Here is a 17,968-nt window from a genome sequence, read left to right as displayed (position 1 = left end):
ATGTCGGGGTCCCTCTGCAGAGACGGGCTCACAACCTTCCCAGAGTGTGGTGCTGTATTTTCTGTGCTGGCGATGATTTAATTATCTGGAAGTTTTGTCCACACCCTCCATGAGGGCAGAGACTGCCAATATGCAATGCTGATGCACATACTAGGTACTCAAAAACATTACTGTAGAGTGATCAAAATCATCCCCGCTTTACAGATGTGTGAACTGAGGCTCAGAGAGGTTACAGAACTTGCCTAGGACCACACAGTTAGAAAGGGCCAACATGGGTTTCCAGCCTAGCTGTGCCTGGCTGCCAGGCAGGATAGGTGGATGGGTGAGGAGGAGGGCCAACTAGGGAGCTCCCAGAGTCAGCATGTCTCCATAGGCAGACAGACAAACCTGGTGAACCCAGGCTCTGTGTTGCAGGCATCAAGACTGAGCTTCCAGTTTCCATATCAGTAACTCTTAGGTTGTGGGCAGATTAAATGAGAGACTTCAGGGAAGTATGAGGCCTGAGCCTGGCAGGTGGGGGCCTCTCAGTGGGGGCAGCTCTCATTCCTGGGATCCAAGGAAGCAATCAGGGGGCAGAGGTGCTGTTAGCAGAAGGACTTGTCTTCCTTCTAGGAAAAGTCCCTCCTATTTCTGAGAACTCCCCTACCACCATGGTGAGGAGGGGTGAGCTTTCAGAAAATCGTCCTGTGTGGTGTCACTCAGAGGACTTTGCTGGGAAGAATTTGAAGGCACAGCATGTCCCGCACGCCTCTCTCACTGGCTCTCCGTGAGCCACGCTAGTTCCCAGAATGCCCTGCGTGCAGTCACACCCGAGGCCTCGCTCTCACATCTGCCCCAAGGCTGGACTTCCTTTCTCTTCTTCCTCCTATAGCGGGTCCCCAGCAGTCCCTCACCCCAGTCTCTCCCCCGCCAGCCTGCAGCCTGAGCCCAGCCCATGGCTGCCCAGGGCACTCACCATCCTAACGATTCTTACTCAGTGCGTTAATTTGCAAAACTTCTACTGGACCCAGTAGGTCTGCTCATCACTCAAAAGCCAATATTCTTGTCTAAGAGTTGGTAGGAGGAAAATCAGTTTAATTCAGGGCCCCCATCCTGAGAAGACTGGGGAGTCCTCAGAGCCCCATCTTAGGGAATTCAGGCCCACTACAGAGATTTTATGGGGAGGGAGTAGGTGTGGCGGGAGATGGGCAGGAAGGCTGCGCGCACTGAGCAGGGTCTTCCTCATCCGGGGCATGTGACTCTTTTTTTTTTTTTCCTCCTCTCTGGCCAGAACATCACAATCAACCTTGACCTCCTGAAGCTAGCTACAAACATATTTATTTTATGCAAAATAAACCTCACAGCAATTTATATGCTTTGTGTTAGCCAATGCACAGAATTAAAGAAATAAGGAGAGGCATTACAAATTCTGGTGGTATCTGAAGGTCGCCAGATGTTCTAGGTTCTGTAGACCTAATTGAAGACTATTGAGCAGTTAACATTGTAATCATTTAGGTGCAGCTTTTCTTTAGAATTTAGAATGCTGGACAAAAGGAGGGGAAGCAAAAGTAACCCTGTCAAGGACAACTCCCAGAGGAGAAGCCACTATTACAAAACAGCTACTTAATTGAGCACCTACTACTTGCAGGCAATGAAAAGAGGGAATAAAACAGATGAAACTCCGAGTAGGACTTCTCCTTCTATGTTGGGAGAAATAGACCAAAAGACAAAAACCAAACAAATAGGTGGAAGTGTCCATCCCAAGGGAATAAATTATGGAAAATAAAGCAGGGAGTAGAGGGACTGTGGGTGAAGTTGAAGTTTACAATCTTTATTTTTGGTACCAGGGGTTGAACTTAGGGGCGCTAACCACTGAGCAACATGCCCTGACTCTCCTTTTTTTCATATTTTATTTAGAGACAGGATCTCACTGAGTTCCTTAGGACCTTGCTAAATTGCTAAGGCTGGTTTGAACTTGCAATCCTCCTGCCTCAGCCTCCCAAGCTGATGGGATTATAGACGTGTGCCATTGTGCCCAGCCAAGGTTGCAATCTTAAATAGAGTGAGTCTTCCATCCAGTTGCTAGAAGCAGAGCCAGAGGCGAAGGTGTGGGCATGTGCTGGATTGAGGAAAGGCTCCCAGGGAGAAGGGGAAGCAGGGCAGGCGGAGCAGGGATGTGGCCTCAGTGGGAGACCAGCTTAGGCCTTGTCTCAAGGGAGCTCTGGGAATGGACTGTACACCCTCTGACCCCTTTGAACTCTTTTGTCACACTGGACTAGCCAGGGTAGTCTGGTTCCCCAATACCTGGTGACAATTTCACCTTGAGAATTGTTTCCTCCCAGAAGGGCAGTTCCTTCTATTTTTTAATCAAATGACAAGCCAAGTGAGGCAAAGACAGCTTCTAGATGAATTGGTTTACCACAATGTGCGCAAAAATGGAATGAGGCAGAAGGAGTTTACAAAAACACAGGCAAAAATAGGTTTAAAAAATCACTCAAGTGCAGAGTGCTAGGAAGACACCAGACACCATGCAAGTTGTTCAAATGGTCCAGAGGACCAGTCCTTTCAAGGGGAAATTCATACAGGTCCAGGATGCTAGCAAGCTGCCACAGATACAGTCAAAGAACTATCCACTGGGACAGTGGCCAGTGGCTTTGCTGAGGGAACACTCCCAGAGTGGAGTCACAGTGAGCTGTGTCAAATGGCAAGCTCAAGAAGCTCGCTTGTAATTATGGTCCCAGAAGGTATATTATCGCAGCCCCCTGATGTCAGTTTTGGAGGGACAGCCCAGACACCAACCATCTGATTTGCATATTGATGTGCTATGTGGCCATCAGTCAACCAGTTGTCAGGGTGACTATCAGTCAGCCACTTGGCTCAGTTGCAGCTGGCATTACAAGCTCAAAATGGGGTGACAGCTGTCAAAACATCGTCACATCAATCATAATTAAAATGCCAATTTACTAGATTGACCAGAATCAACAGAGCAGAACCCACTTCACAACACCTCCGCACCCCTGTGTCCCCAGCTGTGGGAGGGGACACAGAAGAATCTCCCAGCTGCCCTTCTACACGGGCAATGCTTTGGGGTACAGTGGAGCATGTTGGGGTGCACCAGCATGACCAGGGAGGGCCTTGATGAGGCGACATTTGAGATGGGAGTCGAGAGTGAGCTAAGCAGGTCTCTGGTGAAGTGCCTTCAGAGCAGGGGCCATAGCCAGTGCAAAGGCCCTGAGATGGACAAGTATCTGGTAGTTTCCAGAAACAGTAAGGAAGTCAGTTCCTGGGAGCAAAGGGAAGAAGGGAGAGAGCGGTGTGTGTGTGCATGCACACCCATGTTGACAGATGGCCCTGTAGGCCATGACGAAGCCCACGGTTCTTCCTCTGTGTGAGGTGGAAGCCATTGAAGGTGCTTGAGCAGAGGAATGGCATGAGCTGACTTAACCTTCCATGCTAGCTGAAATGGGCACGCAGGAAGATGCTACTTAACAGGACCTGGCAGCCAGCTCCTGTCCTCTACCCCACTTGGGACTACATGCCGAGAGGCTGACCACAGCTCTGCTGGCTGAGGCTAGAGTCAGAGGGCTGTAAGAGAAAGAGGGAGAGAGGCCGCATTCGTGGGCAGGAGGAGGCTGTTGGGCTCAGTCAGGGCCCCGGACGATTTATTGGGCAGGTTATTGAGGAAAGAGCAGTCGGGAAGGGATTCGCTAGAGAATCATAATCGCCCTCAGCCTCGGCCTCAGCTCAGAGGGCTTTGGAAATAATGCCCCAAATAATTAAAAAGAGACTGTGTGCTCCCCCCTCCTCCTGCCTCTGGGGAAGGATATTCATCTGCAAATAAATTAAAACCAAATCTAGCAATTTGCATGACTCACGCTATCAGACTGTGGAAGCTGCCAGGTTCCTCGCAACAGAGGGCTGTGGACCATGGCGTGGTTATGCTAATGAGCAGCTCAAAGCTGCAGCCCTGTGTGGCGTCTCCGGGTGGCCCAGGCTCTCTGCTCTGAGCTCACACTCTCATTGCAGGCTCGGTTCACCCAGATGAGTCAAGGAATTATCCAAAAATGAGACCCCATCCATCACTAAGAGACATGGTTCGTTGCGGGTCGGGGAATGTCTTTGGAGACTCTTCAGTGTTTCCCAGACTTTTCTGACTGTTGAGGGGTCTCCATCCAGCCCTTCACCTCGAGGCCTCAGTTGACTATCCAGAAAACAGGAAAAGAAACCTTTGGCTGGTCTACACTGCAGAAGAGGTGCTGGCACTGAATGGGTTGACGTGACAGGGTTTCGAAAAGAAAAAATGACTATGCAAATTCCAGGTGGAACTGCATTATGCAATCTGGAAATATCCACAGACTCAAGGTCAAGCCTCACTTCCGGGTAGCTGGGAAATCATCTGAAGTCCCACATTTATCACTTCTTAGAGCCATTTTTCATGGGATCAAGGGACCCTTTTAGTGAGCACCAACAGGATCCCTGGTTCCAGAAGAGCCTGTGTGAGTCTGTAGGTCCTCACTTCAGAATAGGCCCAGTGTCCTCTGCTGCAGGCCCATAGACAGGTGTCCCTGGCCCAGTTGCTACCCACCCCAGAACACCTCATATGTAAAAGAAACTCTTCCTTCCAGAGAGTGGTGACAGAATTTCTTGCTCTAAGACCTGTGACCACAATTTGCTGACAACAATGGTGCCCTACAGGGTCCTGGCAGAATCCAAAGAGGCCAAAGAATCAATCTCTCTCTCTCTCTCTCTCTCTCTCTCTCTCTCTTCCAGTCAGCTTGCAGCCAGTGCAAAGTCCCTGAGATGGGGAAGCAACTGGCAGGTTTCAGGAACAGCAAGTAGGTCAACAAGGAGGTCAGCACACTCCATCCCTAGAGGCTGGAGCCTCCCAATCCAGCAACCAATGATAGGCACCCAACTGATCAATCCTTCAGGAGACAATGGACTCAAGCTGTGCACGCCTGCCTAGAAAGCAGTTTGTTGGCTTAGGCCTTCTGACCTCAGAGGCTACAGGCATAGATTTATCCTCCTATTCATGTATTTACAGAACATAAAACTCTAGAACCCTGTGCCTCCTGCCCACCTCTCGGCAGCTGGAACCTGATCAGATGGAGTTGCTCCCAGTTACCTCCCCAGGAAAGATTCATCAGAAAAGCTTTGCTATATGGGACATGGTGGTGCACTTCTATAATACTGCTACTCAGGAGGCTGAGACAGGAGGATCTCAAGTTGAAGCCCAGCCTGGGCAACTTAGTGAGACCCTGTCTCAAAATAAAAAACAAAAAGGGCTGGGGATATAGCTCAGTGGTCAAGCACCCCTAGTTTCAATCCTCAGTACCTAAAAGGAAGGACGGAAGGAAAGAAGGAAGGAAGGAAGGAAGGAAGAAAGGAAGGAAGGAAGGAAGGAAGGAGGGAAAAATAAGAAAGGGAAGAAGAAAGGAAAAGAGGAAAGAAACTTGGCCCTTGAGTTCTCATTGGCAGGGATGGCAGGCCATAGTAATAACCATTGTCAATTATGAAGCACCTGCTGTGTGTGGCACTTAATCTCCATGAATCTGTCTCTGAGTTAGATGCCATTATCTTGACTTTATAGGGGCCAGCTTGATGCAATCAAGAATGTGCGGACAGGAACTGGTGAAGGCCCTGCCCCAGCATCATCCCTGCCACTGTGGAGGCTCTGGGTCTTAGTGTCCTGGGACAGCTGGAACAAACTGCCACAAATTGGGTAGCCTAAAAGTGACAGAAATTTATTCTCTTCTAAAGTCCACAGTCAAGGTGTCCAGAGGGCTGGGCTCTCTCCAAGGGTTCCAGAGGAGGACCTTCCTGCCTTCTGCCTCTTGTGGAGTCCATGACTCCTGGTGTTTCTTGTTGGGGGAGGGAGAGTGCTCCCATCCTCCCTTAGGTCTTATGTGGGCTTTTTGGCTCAATCCAGGAACCCAATTAGCATGTGTGCTTAGTAACAAGAGAAAAGCATAGAGGTTTTATTAATTTTATATGTATGTGAGGATCTTCACAAGAGAGTAAAGTCTGAAGATCAAAGTGTAATGCTTTTAGACAAGGAATAATAATTTTTAGAAGGAACGAGGACAGTTGGATATCTGCTCTAGGATAGTGAATTCTAGGGATGTCACCAAGAGATGCAGAGGGAAGGGGGTGCAGGAGCCAGTGGAAGATGACTGTCCCTTCAGAGTTCCTTTATCCTGTTTCACTGCAGCCCCAGGTACCAGTCTCTGGCGTCAAGGCTATTTTCTAGGCTTGGCATGTGCAGGACATTCCTCTGAAAATAAACTTCTGGCCTGCTGTGTGTGGGGAAAGACACAAGTGGCCCTTTCTGAAGGTATCTTACTTCCTGTGATTTCCACCTGAAATAATCAATGTGCCAATCCAGCAAGCACATCTGGAGATGGCACATCCTAATTCTTTCACTGGCTTGTAGCAGCGTAAGTCCAACCTCTGTCCCATCTCCACATGGCCTTCCCTCTGTGTGTCTGTCTGTGTCTCCTCTTCTGTCTCTTATGAGGACACTCATCACTGGTTTCTGGGCCCATCCTGGTCATCCAGGAAGATCTGTGCCTTTCTTACATCCACAAACATCCTGTTTCCAAATAAGGCACATGCTGAGGTTCCAGGGGAGGGGACATTGCTAATCAACCCACCACACTTCACAAGGGCAAGGATTTCATTATTGCTCAGTGATGTATTCCAGGAATCCAGAACGGTGTGTGATTCATAATAGACATCCAATAAATACTTCTTTTTTAGTGCATTTTGATCCTGCAGAATGATGGGTTTCACTGTGGAATATTCATACATGCAAATATCATACTATGATCCCATCCACCCCTATCACCCTCCCTCCTCTTCCCTCCCCCTAGTAAATACTTCTGGAATGAATATGCATGAGCAAATCAGTAGTGATGAGCAGATTCAATACTTGGCCTGGGGCCTGCAAAACCTCTCACACGAAGCCCCCTCAATTGCTAAAACTCCCGGGCTTCACCGTGACTTCATCCCTCCTTTTAAAACTACCTATTTTCTGAATCTAATCATGAGGAAACCCAGACAATTCCAAAAGGAGGGACATTCTCCAAAATAACCCTCCTGAACTCTGCAGAAGTCTCAAGGTCATTTAAGACTAGGGAAAGTCACAAAACTGCCCCAGATTAAAAGAGAATGAAGGGACACCACCAGGAAATGCAAACACAATCCTGAACCGAGAAGATGTAGCAAAAAATGCATTATTGACAACTGGCAAGAATTGAATATGGGACATACAGATTAGCTAGCAGTTGGGTCAGTATCACAGTTATAGTTCCTGATTTTAACCACTGTACTGTGGTGATATAAAAGAATACTTCTTAGGAAATATTGACGTATTCAGGGTACAGTATACATTTGTGTGAGAGACTCACAGAGGACATTTGAATTTTTTTTCATTTTCTTTATTTTTTCAGTACTGGGGATTGAACTCAGGGGAATCTACTACTAAGCAATGTCCCCTGCCCTTTTTATTTATTTTTTTTATTTCGAGACAGGCTCATGCTAACTTGCCCGGGCTGTCCTCAAACCTGTGATTTTCCTGCCTCAGCCTCCCAAGCAGCTGGGATTACAAGTATAATCCACCACACCCAGTTGGAAATTATTTTTTAAATGATATTAAATTTTAATAGGTCACATGTATCAAAAGGCAGAAAGGAGCCCCAGATACTCATAGGTAACCACTTCCTGCTGGCCTCCTGGGTGTCCTAGGGGTACCTCTGTGCTCTTTCCTCTGCTATTTGCCCTAAGTCACCCTCTGACATTGGAATAAGAATCCTCCTGTGCAACAGCAGAGGAAAGAGGAAATGGAGAGGTGGAGGGAGCTCTCAGAGGAAATAGGGAAGGTCACCAAGGGTGGCAGATGAGGCCACGGCCTTTTTTCCAGAGTGGAGGCAGATGGCAGCAGGCAGCCCCTTGCCGGGCCCACCCACCCCCAGCCCTGCCCCCACTGTTCCTCCCCACCTTCCAGCCACCACCCAGCATTCCAATTAGGTTCCTATAAGGGTCCTCTACCTCCAAGAGAACTGTCCCTTCCAGAGGGAGATGTTTTCATGATCAAAATGCCCCAGGAGTGTTACTGACTTTTAATGACCAAGGAGGGACATGCAGAAAGTTCCCAGTTACTTGGAAAGGCTTGTTCCCCACCCTCACTCCGGTGTCAGCCCAAGACATGCAGTAACCACAGTCAGTGGGTCCTGCCAGGCCCCACCGCCAGGACATCGCCAGTGCCCTGCCTTCTGCCAAGAGTGGCGGCCCTCCCTGATTTGTCCTGGTCCCTCTTGCTTGCCTGTCCAGAGGAGGAACTGGGAGTTAATGGCCCAGCAGTTGGGAGTTATAGATAATTCCATATGTTGCGGGGTGGGGTGCCCAGTTAATTGTGGCTCAAGTTGTGGGCCTCAGCTCCTCCCCTTTCTCCTGGACGCTGGGCCTTGGGAGGAGGAGCTTTTGTGAGAAGCACACAGACTTTCCTGGTTGACTTTTGCTCTGTGCTAGGATCAGGGTTCCAAGTCAATAAACTGCTCCAGGAAAGCATTTCAGAGGAAAAGCTCCTGAATCATTGAAGCGCCATTAATGGAAAATGAATAGACTAAGCTTTGCTGGGAGCTTGGTGTGTGTTCAGTCCTTTGCTTAGGACTCCATGTCTGTATTTCATTTACTCTTCACATTCTATGAGTAAGTCTGCTGATACTCCCATATTATAGAGAAGAAAACGGCACAGAGATGTTAAGCACCTAAGGTCACATAGCTAGCAAGTCATGGAGTGACAATATGATCTGTTACACTGAATTTCATGTTCTGAGTGACAGGGCTTGGGACAGGGCTTGTCATTGACCTCTCACAGACCCCCATCCCAGGGCTGCTCCATACAGAGCAGGGGCTCAGCCACCTGCAGAGTGAGGAGGAGGCTTGCTAGGTCCCACAGCTGCAGGGGTGCAGGAAAGGACTCCAAAGAGGAAGCAGAGGGAAAGGGAGGTCTTGGTTTAGATTTCCCTGGAAGCAGGTGCTGGACAAGGATTCAAGTTCTTCTTTGGAAGAAGACCAGGCAAACACCCTCTGGGTATAGGGCCAAAAGCTGATAGGGAGTGTTGGTCTTTGGGATAAACAGAGCTTAATCATGTTGTGGACTTTGGGGACCAACATAGGACAGACCGTCCCAGTTATCCTCCCGAGGGTTAGGGAGTGAGGTAGCTATAGCCCATCACCTGCGGCCCTAGGTTGAAGGCTGTTTCAGAAACCTTTCCATCTCTGGCCTTGGCAGGCTTGACCATCTCACAGTCCCCTGTAGAGATGCAGATGTTTGCAACACTACAGGGGAGGCCCAGGGAGAGATTGGGTGCGGGGGGAGGGGGTACTCAACCTCTGCTGTAGAGAGGTGAGGGGAGGGAAAGGGAAACGACCCAGGGCCTTTCCTGGTCTTTTGATGGACTTCTGACCCTTTGAGTTAAGGTTTTCCCCAGTTTGAAGGACGGCAACTTCCAGGCTCCCGTCCAGCAGTGTCACTCAGCCCAGCCTCAAGGGAGTTTTTTGAAGCAGGAAAAGAGCAGCCCTGGTGGCCTCTGACTCTGGAGAGACAGTCCCCAAGAATGAGGCTCTGTGAGACAGGCTGGTCTGAGGCCAAGGCTGGGGAGGTGGACCTCAGCCTGACCTGCTATTCTGGTGGCACCTGGCTCCCCTCCTCTAACATGCAAGGTGAGCTCTGCTTCTAGAGAACTCCAGCACCCAGAGACACTGGACCTGAGTGTCCCCAACTGCAGGGACAGAAGGATGGAGGACAAGAAAGGAAAGCGGAGCACGTCCAAGGTCTCACGGTCAGTCAGGGTGCTCCCCTAACTAGACAAGATCCCTACGGTCTGTTACGGGGGAGGCAAGTCAGAGTGTAAAGTGAGAGAGAGACCAGCTACGTGGCATGACCGTATTAGTTTCTGAATGCTGCTGTAATACATTAGAACAAACTTAGTGACTTAAAACCACACATGTCTTACCTTATCACTCCTGAGGTCAGAGGTTCCAAATGGAGTCACTGGTTAAAAATCAAGGTATTGACAGGCTGCATTCCTTTGGGAACCTCTAATGGAAAGTTTGTTTCCTTGTCCTTTCCAGCTTGGGTCATTGGAGGTGTGTCCTCAGAGGGGACTGTTAGACCCTGGCCTCTTCTTTCTCTTTTACTTCTCAGCTGAGTATAAAGCTTCGTTCTGCCAGGGGCTCCCACTTGCATGCAAGGAGAGGAGGAAGAAGACTAAGGGAGACCAGGATGCCCCAGGAAAGGGCATCGATGTTTATCCATGGCATTTCCTGATACAGGCATTTCCTGGCCTGAGGTTCTCGGAGACACTCCACGTCCTTACAATAAATTCTTCTCTTTTTTCTTAATTTGCTTCAGGATATTTCAGTTGTATGGTGGGTTCTCTTTCTTTCTTTCTCTCTCTCTCTCCCTTTTTTTTTTTTTTTTTTTTTAGTACTGTGGGTTGAACCCATGGGCATTTTGCACTGAACTACATCCCCAAACTTTTTTGAGACAGAGCCTTTCTAAGTTGCCCAGGCTGGATTCAAACTTGTGATCCTCCTGCCTCAACCTCAGGAGTTGAGTTGAGTGGTTGGAATACAGCATGCTGGGGTTGACCAACACCTCATATCCAAACCATAACAAGGCCCCCACTTCCCTCACCCCCACATGCACACAAGGGGTGGAGTCTGTTTCCCCTCCGCTGGCCCTGTGATTGGGTCAGTCAATGGAATGAGGCATCACTGACATTCTGGGGCTTCCAGATCCAGGCATTAAAAGGTCATGGCAGCTTCCACTTTTGCATCCAGGGGGAAGACAGCTGCCATGTCAAAAGTGTCACTTCCCTGAAACATTTATGCCTGAGAGGGCTGAACTAGGCCACTTGAAGAGGCCACATAGAGAGATGCCCACACACAATCCAGCTGGTCCATCAATACCTGTCCACACTTCAGACATGTCAATGAACAAGCCTTCTGGAATGTTCCAAGCCTCAAAGGACAACTCATGGAGCTGCCTCCAGGGAGCCCTCCCCAAAATAAACAGGAGCACATGAGTAATTGTTTCCACACTATGTTTTGGGGAGTTCATTATGCAGCAGTAGATAACAGAAATAAATAGTAGCCAAAGAGCTTTAATCCTCCTTACCCACATCTGCTGGGTTCCTGAGTTAAGACAGAGATGGTTCTGATAGTGAGGCACATTCAGCTAGGGCCAGTTCCCATAAAGTGAGGTGGAGCTCCAGGCTTGGCTTTGACTGACTTTGTGACTCTATCATTGTGTGCATCAGAAATGCCTTCCTCATTACCATTTGACCCAGTTATCCCACTCCTCGGTTTATACCCAAAGGACTGAAATCAGCATACTACAGTGACGCAGTCACATTGATGTGAATTACAGCAGCTCAATTCACAATAGCTAAACTATTAATATTAATGAACTATTACTCAGTCTTAAAAAAAGAATGAAATTATGGCATTTGCAGGTAAATGGATGGAGCTGAAGAATATCATGCTAAGCAAAATAAGCCAATCCCAAAAAACCAAGGCTGAATGTTTTCTCTGATATGTGGATGCTAATTCATAATAAGTGGGGAGGCTAGGGAAGAATAGAGGTATTTTGGATTAGACAGAGAGGAGTCAGGGAGGGGAGGGGGTATGGGAGTAGGAAGAAGAATAGAATGAATCAGACATTATTACTCTATGGACATGTATGATTACACAACCAGTGTATTCTAGATCATGTACAACCAGAAGAATGAGAAGTTATACTCCATTTATGTATAATATGTCAAAATGCATTCTACTGTCGTGTATAACTCATTAGAACAAATAAAATAAAGTAAAATAAAATAAGAAATGCCTTCCTCACCTGTACCCTAGCCAGGTCCTGTATCCTAGCACATCTCTCCTGGACTAGGTCAGTGCTGAAACCTCACAGAATGATCTGCCCAGAGCCACTGATCTTTACCTTGATAAAGGTACCAGTACCTTTACCAAGCACCTATTCATTCAATGCACATTTCCTCTATGAACGGCCAATAACCATATGAGAACACACTGGAGCTCCAGTCAGCAGGGAAATGCAAATTAGAGCCAGAATCAGATTCACCTTCCTGCCTATCAAATTGGCAAAGTAAAGATTGATAATAACTGCTATAGGCAAAGGCAAGATATATTGGGGACCTCAGATACCAGGGAGCAGACAATTTGGAGGGCAGTTTAGTAGCATCTCTGAAAATGCAAAATGTGTATTTCTACTTCTGAATTTATACCCCAGAGACATATTTGTTCATTACCCAAACAGCCATATGCAAAAACACTCCCTGTAGCATTTTCTATAATGGCGAGACTGGAACGTTCCACACATTTCCATCACTAAGGGAAGTGTGTCCCTGTCCTGGTGTGTAAGGCAGCCAATAGCATAAATGGCACTTTATGCCATATTATGTCAGAGCATAAGCACAGATGACATATGAAAATAATATTGCTCAACAGTGCTGGCACTGAAAAGTTTCCAAGATGCCGGAAGTGGTACATCTGAATGATATTAATGTTAACAGTTTCACAAAAATGGAAGCAAAATATGCAAATGTAAATGCAAATTTAAGGTGTGGTAACTCAAGAAACTGATCCAAGGTGTTCTCAGGAAGGTAGTTAATATTGGGAGAACCAAGAAAGAAGTTTGTCTCTCTTATTTTGATTTTTTTTCTTTAATAATGTCAGTGTATTTGTGTATGTTTAATGCTATATACAATAACCAAAAAATGATTTTTAAAATAAGTATTGGAGGCTTCCAAGTTGGTGGGGACAGCTCAGAAGAGTCCAAGCTGGGGAAAGAGCAGGAGTGAGCGGGTCATTGGGAGCTAGAATGGTCAGGAAGGCAGCTAGGAGGAGGGACCCTGGCTCTGGGTGGAACCATGTGCCCATGGACCCAACTCTCCGCCTCAGTCACCAGCGCTCTTTTGGAAGACAAGGTCACTGCCTCTGGAAGGGCCCGAAGAGCTCATCTAGACCAAACTTCAACCATTAAGTAGATAAGCACACAGGCATGACTTACTGGAGTTCCACCAGGAGGTAGGGCCAGAAGCAGGACAAAAAACAGTGCCATGCACCCCGCATAGGCCTATCCCCTGCCCATCTGCATCTCCCCTTCAACTCTGTATCCTGGGTCCATGCCACACCTACATGCAGAGAGAGCCCATAAATTTTTGATTCAACAAATGGATGATTGATAAATGGGTAAAACAAACAGATAAAAGACAATGCTGGATTTCTCAAAGAGAAAGAAGGTAGGCTGGGCACGATGGTGCTCGCCTGTAATCCCAGCAGCTTGGGAGGCTGAGGCAGGAGGATTGCAAGCAATTCCAGCCTCAGCAAAAGCCAGGTGCTAAGCAACTCAGTGAGACCCTGTCTCCAAATAAAATACAAAAAATAGGGCTGGGGATGTCTCAGTGGTTGAGTGCCCCTGAGTTCAATTCCTGCTACCCCCCAAAAAAGAAAGAAGGTAGGGAGAGGCTGTCTTTCTAGGAACATAAAGAAGAGATTTCTTTAGGCTAAAGTGAGTGGCCTGCCCACATGGGGAGGGGACAGGGAAAACTGGGCAGTGAGAGCGTGTCTCTGGGCTTCAGTTCTGGATGTTCTCTGGATCAGTGTGTGCACATGAATGCCTACTGGGCCGGGCCCTGAGCAATATTAAGAGAGGTAGCAGATCCTGACCTTCAGGAACTTATTCTAAGGCAATAGTACTCAAACTTGTGCATGCATCAGAATGACCTTGAGGACTTTTAAAATTGCAGATTGCTATGCCTCAACCCCAGAGTTTCTGATTCAGTGGGCCTGAGAGTGCAAGCTAAGAAATTACAAGGTGATGCTAGTTCTGCTGAACTGGGACAACAGTGGTTCTCAGTCCTGGTTGCTCATTAGACCCTCCTGGGAGATTCAGAGCTGTCCAGGCTGCATCCTTGGCCATAAATTGCATCCAAGTCTCTAGAGAAGAAACCCAGGCAGTAGAGCTTCTCAAACTTCATCTAAGGTGAAGGACCAGTATTTTTTCCTTGTTATTGTCAATCAACTGTAGGTTAGTACTTCTGAGAAATGCATAAAAGTAAATTTCTAGAAAAAATGAAATAAGCCATAAAGATCTACACAATAGATGTCTCCATTTTTCTTATTACATCCAGCAAGCATGAAACTATTCTGTCACTTGCCATAAAAATCTCTAAACACTTAGTCTCAATTTCTGCAGTTATTGCAGACTGATAAGCAAAAATTCACAAACTGCCAACATCTCTGGACACCCTTTTTGAGTAGCTCCAGGCTAGACTCTCTAGCTCATTCTCAGGTCCAGGCGCAAGTCAGACAAAGGTCCTCAAGTGCCTAACTCTCCCTCCTCCAAAGACGTCATCTGGCTCCCTCTCTGTGTCAGAGTCCTCAAATCTGGGTGGGCATCAGATTCTCTTTCCTGTGTCTATGGGGTCTATTTGTGTAACGGCCAGAGTTGAGGGATTTTCTGAAATATTTTTTAAAACTTTCCTACTAGGAAAGTAAGTCACCCGTGGGAAGCCTGCTAGAATAGTGTCTCTTGTAGATTCCTGGTTGGGAAGTCAGCAGTTTAGGTCTAGTTTTTTCAATCTAGCACTAGCTAACTAAGAGGCAAATATTTTTCTGGGTGTCACTTTCCATCCCTGGGAACTGGGCAGAAAGGCTCTCTTGTTCTTGCAATGTCATCACCTTGATTCTAATGACCTGGAAATGCACATTGCCTGCGGCTCAGGCATCCGTGGCAGAGACAGAAACCATGTTGAGAACTCCAATCCCCACGTCCTGGTTAACTAGCCACATGGCTCAGAAGCCTGATTATTAAACTGAAGGCTGCTATCCCTCCCAAGCAGTGAATTCGGGTGCCTTCATACCAAGCTTGCCACCTTGAATAGTAATTGTTTTTTCCCACAGGCAGTCTCTTGAGTTTTTGACCTTCAAACCTGTGATTAGGTCACAGTCACACAGACAAATGGATCTGGAGATGTGGTAAAGTCTCCTGCCTAGAGAAACTTACATCCCAGTTTGAATAGGGACTCATTCTGGGAGTCTCAGCAAGTGCTTTCCCTCCCCAGGCCTCAGTTTCCACATCTAAAATGAAGGGAATTAAACCAGACGACCTCTAAAGTCGCTTACAAGGTGTATTTGCAAAGTTGTGTGTTTGCCATGATCACCATGAAAATATCTGTTAAAAAAAATGATATTATTTTCTGGTCTAAACCATCAGGATCAGGTGGACTAAGGGACCTTCCATTCCAAATACATCTTCCACTCACTTTCCCACTTAACACCTGCAAAGCAGCACTGGGCTTTGGGAGCATGCCATGGGGCAGGCACTGACCTAACTCTGGGTCTGGATACATGCATGAAACCCTCAAAACCAGCCCAGTAGTTACAGTCTCCAACTTAAGATGGTTCCAATTGGGATTTTGTGACTTTACAATGATATGAAAGCAACACAACTTCATTAGAAACCAAACTTCAATTTTTGAATTTGGATCTTTTCCCAGGATAGCAATGCTTTTCTTATGGGGTGGCAGGGAGATTGAACCCAGGGCACTTGACCCCTGAGTTACATACCAGCACTTTAAAAAAAAATCTTTATTTATTTATTTATTTTTTAATGTGGTGCTGAGGATGGAACCCAGTGCCTCACATGTGCGAGGCAGGCCCGCTACCACTGAGCCACAGCCACGGCCCATACCAGCACTTTTTATCTTTTATTTTGAGATAGGGTTTCACCTAATTATCCAGGATGGACTTGAACTTGCAATCCTCCTGCCTCAGTCTTCTGAGTCACTGGAATTATAGGTGTACACCACTATATCTAACCAGCAATGCTTTCTTGAGAAGCGTGTCAGTGACAGAAGCCACAGCTGCCAGGCAGCCACATGCCAACAGAGCACTGTGTTGCTAAGCTGTGAGGTTAGGTGAATTAATGTATTTTCAACTTACAGTATTTTCACCTTGTGATGGATTGGTGAGGACATGGCCCCATAGATGCTAGTCCAGCTCTACTTTAAAAAGGGAATTGTGACCCAGAGAAATGAAGTCACTCATCCAAGTTCATGCAGCTGGAATGCAGCAGACAAAATTCTCACCAGGCAATCTGCATCCATTAGCTTCGATTGAGCCCCTACTATGTGCATACAAGACACCGCGCAGAATCAAAATTTGGGGATACATGATGGTATTTATGCTATGCTCAAAAAGCAATTTCCCCTTCTTCCTGAGAAGCCGAGGAAAATGCAGGACAATTTGATTCTTCTTTGTCAATATTCTTTATACCTGACAAAGAGAGCATTAGCCAATTGTGCAGGGAGATGCAGTTCTCCCCACAAATACCTTCTATTATGGCTGCATCAATGGCCACAGTGCTCAGTTTGAGAGCACTATCCTTTTTAAGGAAAGAAAAAGCTCAATTCGTTTGCAGTTCATACACATGATGATTGGGTTTTGCACTGTTGTAAGATGTGCTTTCCTCAAACCTCATTACAGCATCAGCACATTACCCCCATCTGATGTGAACTTGGGCAGAAAAATGAAAAGAAAAAGCTTTTGAGTGAAATTCCAATTCCCCTTTCACAAGGAGCCTCCCAATGTAAGAGCAGCCAAAGGGGCAGGTGACTGATGCCCAGGTTGGCTCTGAAATTCAGCAAGACATCTGGGCGGGGGGAGAGCTGATGTTCTCCTTTCCCAGCAGGTCCTGGGAAAGCAAGAGTGGTATTTCTAAGGACCAGAGATGTTGGGTGACCCTTCCCACAGAAAGGCACCACAGCTTGGTATTTCAAAGCACAGACCCCTGGGGTTCAACTTCCAGACCCACCACATGCAAGCTCTGAGACCTCGAGTTCAGTACCTGATCTCTCTGAGCTTCAGTTTCCTCATTCCTAAAACACACTCAACAGTAAGGTTTCATGAAGATTAAATAAGTCCATACAGTACTGTCATCCCTAGGTACCAAGGAGAAATGGGTTCCAGGACATCTGTGGGTACCAAAATTCATAAATGCTCCAGTGCCTTATAGATTGTGTAGCATTTGCATATAACTTACACAATCCTGCTGTGTTCTTTAAATCACCCCTAGATTATTTATAATACCTAATGAGTGTAAATGCTACGTGAATAGTTATTCTGCACATTGTTTAGGGAATAATGGCAGGTGGAAGAAAACAAGATCTGTGAGTGTTCCGTATAGATGCAATTTTTGGTTTTCAAATATATTTCAGCCGAGGTTGGTTGGATCCATGGATGCAGAACCCGAGGAGACGGAAGACAGAGTGTATGTACTTAAAGGGATTATAATCATGCCCAGCAAGGACCAAGACTGCATTTGCATTAGCCGTTGTTAGTACAATTTCAGATAACTCACAAAGCCTGCAATCTGGAAGTGAAGGAGTGAAGGGTTTGGTATGGAATTGAGCTTTCCCACTAAGTAGACTTCCTCCTAAGAATAGTGATGCGATGGCCTTCCCAGGGCACGAAGCAGCAAGGATTACTTTCTTTCCCTTCTCCTGAGCACCCAATCGTATCCATCCTTCGGTTTCCCAGGGATCCTCCTCTGACGGTGCCAGACCTCATGATCGCCGCCCCCATCACTCCTTGGTACTCTCCCAGCCTTGAGAGCACAGACCAGTCAGGGCAGTTCCCTGACATCAGTCTGCTTCTTCCAACCTTCCCTGAGCACAGCTGGGCTCACACCCTGGGTAAATGCCCGCCAGAGCATTCTACAGAGCAGTCTCCAGGGCTCAGCCTACACCAGCCCTAGAAAGGTCAGCCTCTTCCGACACCTGCCAAGACTCTGCAGAAGCCTGATTAGGTTTGACTTCTGCACCTGATCTGACCCTGAAGTGGATCTCCTAATCTCCTCTCCTACCACTCACTGGTACCCCAGTCTCCAGGCTCAGAATTA

General features: G+C 47.1%; 1 non-coding gene across 1 annotated transcript; it reads left to right on the top strand.

The window, feature by feature from the left end:
• Positions 1-16,477: 16,477 nt before the first annotated feature.
• On the top strand, positions 16,478-16,580 carry LOC124992047 (small nucleolar RNA U13). Its single transcript, XR_007110049.1, has one exon. It is a non-coding gene; the product is annotated as a small nucleolar RNA U13 (small nucleolar RNA).
• The last annotated feature ends 1,388 nt before the right edge of the window (positions 16,581-17,968 follow it).

This window comes from Sciurus carolinensis, chromosome 8 (assembly GCF_902686445.1).
Source record: "Sciurus carolinensis chromosome 8, mSciCar1.2, whole genome shotgun sequence".
Taxonomy (NCBI): domain Eukaryota; kingdom Metazoa; phylum Chordata; class Mammalia; order Rodentia; family Sciuridae; genus Sciurus; species Sciurus carolinensis.
Note: the sequence above shows the minus strand (reverse complement) of the source record. Positions and strands in the feature narration are given on the sequence as shown.